We start from the raw sequence: 6,150 nt of genomic DNA, 5'->3' as shown, positions 1-6,150 counted from the left end.
AATAGATAAACAAATATTATACTAATCCCACAGAACACCCCTCCCATCCCTCCCTAATAGGCTAGCGAACTGTCCTGTTTTTGCGTCCAGGCTTTCAGGACATAAATTGAAATATCGTACATTGCCACAGCGCAACAGCGGCTTAAATTTAAAATAATAATCTTTTAAAAAAAAAAAAAAGTAATAATGCATGGCTACGTTTATTCTGGAAAAAAATTATGTAAAAAAAATATGTAAAAAACCTGGAATTAATAAACAAAAATAAAAAAAAGCAATGGTTAACGCCTTAGGTTGCGAACGTTCGGAACCCGGGTTCGAATCCCGGCGACCGGAGTCCGATTTTATTTCCACGTACCAAAAAAACGGAGGAAAAATCAGCAGTATCCCGGCAGCGACATCTACAGCCCCCAGTGACAATTACAGCGGACCAGGCCCAACAACTATAACTCACTCACGGCCACCTCAACATATTTTTAATTTTTAAATTTAATAGTAATGAATTTATTAAAATTATACTTGATAATAAGCAAATCATACATAAGAAAAAGATAAATAAATCAATTAATAGGTATCATTTGTGGAATTCGTTAGAAGTAAATTTTAATTACTCTAATTGATTTAAAAGATCAATTCTTAATTTCAGACATTTAATGATAGAAAAATAATAAGTTAAATTATTAATTTTAGAATGACAATCTAATGTTATTTAATTAACTAATTTTTCATATTAATTTTTTTTAATCCGATTTGAAAATAATTCATAAGAAGTTCTTTCTAATATAATTGGTATAAAACTATGATTTATTCCGCAAATTTCAGAGCGTTGACCAAAATAAATTCCAGGACGAATACAAAATATGTTTAGTTGATTAATTCTATCAGGAATTGAATCAACTTTAATTCCTAATGAAGGGATTGTTCATGAGTGAATTACATTTGTAGATGATGCAATTATGGGGATGGCGGCAAGCAGAACGGACACGTGCACGTCGCTCCGTAGGCATAACCGAAATAACTGGGTATATTAAAGAATTCGGGCGGAAAGTGCACGAAAGTGAAGTTTCTAGTGCTCCGGAATGAGTGGGAACACAAGAGATAGGTGAGCTCGCTGGTATAAAAGCGAGAGAAGCGATTGAAAGTGCTGTGTGTGAAAAGTGAGGTTAGGGGCAGAGCGGGAGCCATCTTGGGTCGCGCGACCGAAGCGCCACCGTGCGGGCTACCTGGGTAACCAAGGAGTGGTGGAGAGCGCCCCCGTGGAGGGCCAGTCAAAACTCCCCGCGGCGAACAGACACGAATCGCATACACGCGGAAGGATACAGTGGGATTATACGACGACCGGCTACGTCGAAGGACATCCATCTCAAACATACATATATATATATATATATATATATATATATATATATATATATATATATATATATATATATGTCGGATTAGAATCAGGATTAAGGAGATGGGCGTTTGATGGATTTTCATTAGAATTAGCCATTGTTGTGATACAACGGAGAGTTTATTAGCACAGGCTTATTAACAAGATTAAGCACTCGTAGCACTAGTGATAATGACCTTAGGTTCGAAACGAATCCGCGGTCACGGGATGGTAAACGTATGTTCTCGCACAGTTCAAGTCTAACTCTCTCTGTTAACTAGATATGTGGTAATCACTGGTTGTAAGGCGGCACTGTCATTCGTCGATGAGGTCGTACCAAAGAATGCCTCTCCGTCTCGACGATGTCGTCGAGGAAAACTATATTAGGTGGGTCTAAGGATATGAGATCCTCGGATTCGTCAAAGAAAGCTTTCGTTCCAAAGGAGAGGGAAATTAGCGCTATTGCTAATTGGTCGATCTCCATATCGGCATTTTGAAAGAGATGCTGGCCGCCCTTGAGGGGAGGTTGTTGACGGGGGGCAACGCTCGTGGAGGATAGGTTTCTCCTATCTTCCCGTAGTTGCAACAAAGTCTATTTGACGGACTTCGCTTGACTGAATCTTAAGATCTATAGCGGGTCCTCACGTTAGCTAAACATACGCCGCAAAGGCATGCCGACACCCGGCGATCATCTTACTCGGAGGACAAAATCTGCGTGTGGCGGGCCGCGGGATAGAAACTATTGAAGTATTTACTGCCACGTGTCGCTACGACTATTTCTTTTAAGGAGAGGAATAGAGTTACTCTGTGCCTTTGTCAGATAAAACGTTCATCCCTTTGACCGCGGCTACGTTCGGCGACTGATTGTCGCCTCGAGTCCAAGCTCATGATCATAAATCTCGAACAATCGGAGCGGCATTTGTTTAATCTAAGTTACAGAGTTGCGGTGTTCCCGCGAATCCAAGGAGGAGCTCCGGTGTTCTTTCATCTCCGACATATATATATATATATGTATATTAAGACACAAACACAATAATGGACAAGTACTGTAAGTCAAGTAAACTTACGGCTCAGGGGATTTCGGAGCTTCCAGGACCCGTCGGGGATTCGAGTAGCGTCTCAGGCTTGACCCGACGGTCGCCCAACGACTGGACGCACGGCGAGGGGAAGGTCGATCCCAGGGCCTCCCCTCGTTCGGTAAACACGACCGGGGACCAAGAAACACCCGCAGTTGTCACAGAGGAAAAGACGTGCAAGAAAAGCACTAGAAGATACCTCGAATTTGATGAAGACATCGCGGGAATCATCCAGGATGTCGAGATGCCAATGCAGGCACTCAAGGATAAGACACCACCCACCGAAAAGGCGACCCGAATCGCCAAGGAAAAAACCTTCAAAGGTGACAAGATCACCAGATATATGAGAAAGTCCCCAGTGGAGGGGAGCGCGTGCAAGACAACGAGAAGCCTGGCCAGGAGCCAGCCGAGGGCAACGAGGGACGAAGCGGCCAGCACCTCGGAGCTAGACACACCGGCGGAAATGTCGGACAGCGGCAGCGAAGCGGCGGCACCAAGGGAATGTCTCAGGAGGAAGGCCATGGCGAACAGAGCAACGGCCGAGACCGAAGGCAACGACGAGGACAGTATCGTCATTAAGATGAGCGAATGGAAGGCGATGACGGAAATCATCACAGAAGTCTTCCGCGAAATCCAATACATAGGTAGCAGACTCTACCTCATGAGCAAAAAGGATACCGACATCAAGAAAAGAAGGGACGCCATCAGTAAAAAAGCGATCAAGCTCCACTCGATGTTGGACGAGATGAGGCTCAAGAGGACCGCGAGGACAGTCGCGGCCACCAGTGACCACGCGGCCGGCAGTCCTACAGAGGCTATTCACCCTGGGACACGGACCCCCCTATTATGAGAGACGCGAAGAGGCAGAGACCGAAGAAGAAGGAGATATTAGCCTCAGCGTCGCCATCGGCGAAGGCGATGTCGTCGATGCCGCCGGAAGAATGAACTCCGAGAAGGCTGCAGGAGTCGATGGCGTGCCGGGCGAGATCGCGAAGCTGGTAGCGAGTCGCAGGAGCGAGCTCGTGACAAGGGCGTTCAACGGCATCACCGAATCAGGAAGGATCCCAGACTGCTGGAAGACGGCCAGAGTAATACTGCTAAGGAAACCGGGAAAGGATCCCAGTCTCCCCAACGCGTACCGGCCGATAAGCATACTCCCAACCATGAGCAAGATCTGGGAAAAATGCTTTAAGAGGATCATCGAGAGATGCATCGGGACGGACCCGTTCCATCGGAGGCAATATGGCTTCAGAAGGAAGAGGAGCACGGTATATGCCATCACGCAGGTGATGAAGTTTGCCAACATCTGCAAACAGAAGAAGGTAATATGCGTGATGATCACCCTGGATATTAGCAATGCCTTCAATTCGCTCAGCTGGAAGAGCATATACGAGGAATTTGACAAGAGGAAGCTGCCATGGAAGGTCAAAAGGCTAATCGGCAGTTACCTATCCGGAAGGAGGATCATAGTGAGCAACCAGCACGGCAGGGTGGAGCACGAGGTGGCGGCGGGAGTTCCGCAGGGATCTATCCTCGGACCATTCCTGTGGAACTTGGTATACGACCGGTTGCTCGAGAGGCTCGAAACATGCCAATGGTCAGAGCAACCGCCTTCGCGGATGATCTGACCATCACATGTTACGTCGGGAGGAGCGAAGATGCCTCCGTCAAGGTCAACACGATGCTAAGGATCGCCAACGATTGGCGCACGAGTGTCGGGCTCACCCTGGCGAGGGAAAAGACGGAGGTCATGCTCATCACAAGCTTGCGAGTGCCGAGAGTGGTGAAACTCAGGTTGGGCTCCTCGGACATCGAAACGGTCGATCGCATCAGGTATCTCGGAGTCGTCATCGACTCCAGTCGGAGGTTCGGTGCGCATATCGAGATGGTGTGTAACAGAGCCGACAAGTTAATAGGAGCCCTTAGGGGAATTCTACCCAACATCAACGGGCCGCCCAGCCTGGCTCGTAGGCTCTACTACAATGTGTGGGAGTCCATCGTAACTTACGGAGCACCGGTGTGGGCTAGAGCAGCGAATACCGATAAGAACAGGAAAAAGCTGAAACGAGCACAACGAACGGCCCTGTACATAACAACGCCGGCATACCGTACCGTCTCCCAAGCGGCACTTTGCGTGTTGACCGGGAATCTCCCGATTTACATAAAGATAAAGATGCTCGGAGAGACCTACGAGAGGAACAAGATCCATGGGTCCAGGATTGGCACGGATGACGGCTCCAAGCTGAAGGAGGAACTGGAGGCGATTCGCAAGAAGGCCCAAGAGGACTGGCAGAAGGAGTGGAACAACTACAAAAAAGAAAATATCACAAAGAAGCTAATACCGAGTGCGCTGCTTTTTACCAAAAAGAAGATGGACATCGATCACCACACCATGCAGCTGCTAACCGGGCATGGGAGCTTCGGTGTCTATAGGAAAAGGATCGGCAGGGACAGCGACAGCAACTGTCTCGACTGTGGAGACCCGAACGACGATGCAGAGCACGCCCTCTTCGCGTGCCCGAAGTGGACGGACAGAAGGATCGAGCTGGAGAACGCTCTGGGCGGGAAGATAGACGTGGGCAATCTGATCGCCACGGTGACCGCCAAGGACGAGAGCTGGAATAAATTCAGGCAATTCTGCAAGACCGTCATGTGTCACAGGAGGGTGACAGCGAGGGCCTGGGAAGAGGCAAGGAGGAGAACGAGCGAAACAACAACTACGCGGAGCAATGAGGGCAAGAACATGAAACAACGAAAAACCGCAGAAGGAGACCAGCCCAGTATTCTGAACTGGCTGAGAGGACGACATGAGCAGTAACTGCCCGAAGAAGTAGATACAACGGGGCACGAAAGGACAACCCTGATGACTGCCGACAGGTTTTACCGGGGTTGTCTGCCCTCTAAGCGGAGGAAGAAGGAGGAGGGGTTTTTAGTGGGTATGGCAACGACATCCGACCGACTCCCACATAACCCAGTGATGCGGGTCACTTGGCATGCGTAATAGCATTTTCCCCTCCCCACGCAAAAAAAAAAAATGATACAATTATACGTATTGAAATTTTAAATGGAATAATTAATCGATTATCAGTTTCTCAAAGTCGAAATTGATTTATTGATTCACAATTTAATATATATGAATCAAATTCATAGTTATTAAATTCTGGATATTCATAAGATCAATATCATTGATGACAAATAGATTTAATAGAAAAATAAGGATTTATGATTTCATCAATATATAATAAAATTTTTAGTGATGGAAAACGAATAATTATTAAAATAATTATAGGAGTTAAAGTTCAAATAATTTTAATAGTATGATTTTTTAATAAATTTAAGTTTAAGAAATTATTTAATGTAAAATCTATAAGGAAAAATGTAGTTAAAGTAATAATAATAATTATTATTATTATAGTTAAATTATGAAATGAAATAAGATTATCTGAATAAACAGAATTTGAGTCTTGAAATATAAATATATTTCATGTAGAAATTTTTAATAAGTAAGTTTATTTGAATTTTAAGTTCAATTCAAAATTAATGTTTTATTAAAATATATATATGTCGGAGATGAAAGAACACCGGAATCTTCCCTTTGGAACTTAACACACGTATTGGAAGACCCCTAGTATTGTAATTTAGATTTCACCATAGCCGTATTGAGAAACTGTTGTCATTCGATCCGACTGTACTTATTTGAGA

At 45.2% G+C, this 6,150-nt stretch overlaps 1 pseudogene; it reads right to left on the bottom strand.

Moving 5' to 3' along the window:
- Positions 1–739: 739 nt before the first annotated feature.
- On the bottom strand, positions 740–5,939 carry LOC125386724 (annotated as a pseudogene).
- Between the last annotated feature and the right edge of the window lie 211 nt (positions 5,940–6,150).

This window comes from Bombus terrestris, chromosome 17, assembly GCF_910591885.1.
Source record: "Bombus terrestris chromosome 17, iyBomTerr1.2, whole genome shotgun sequence".
Classification (NCBI taxonomy): Eukaryota; Metazoa; Arthropoda; class Insecta; order Hymenoptera; family Apidae; genus Bombus; species Bombus terrestris.
This window is presented reverse-complemented; position numbering and strand designations above follow the sequence as displayed.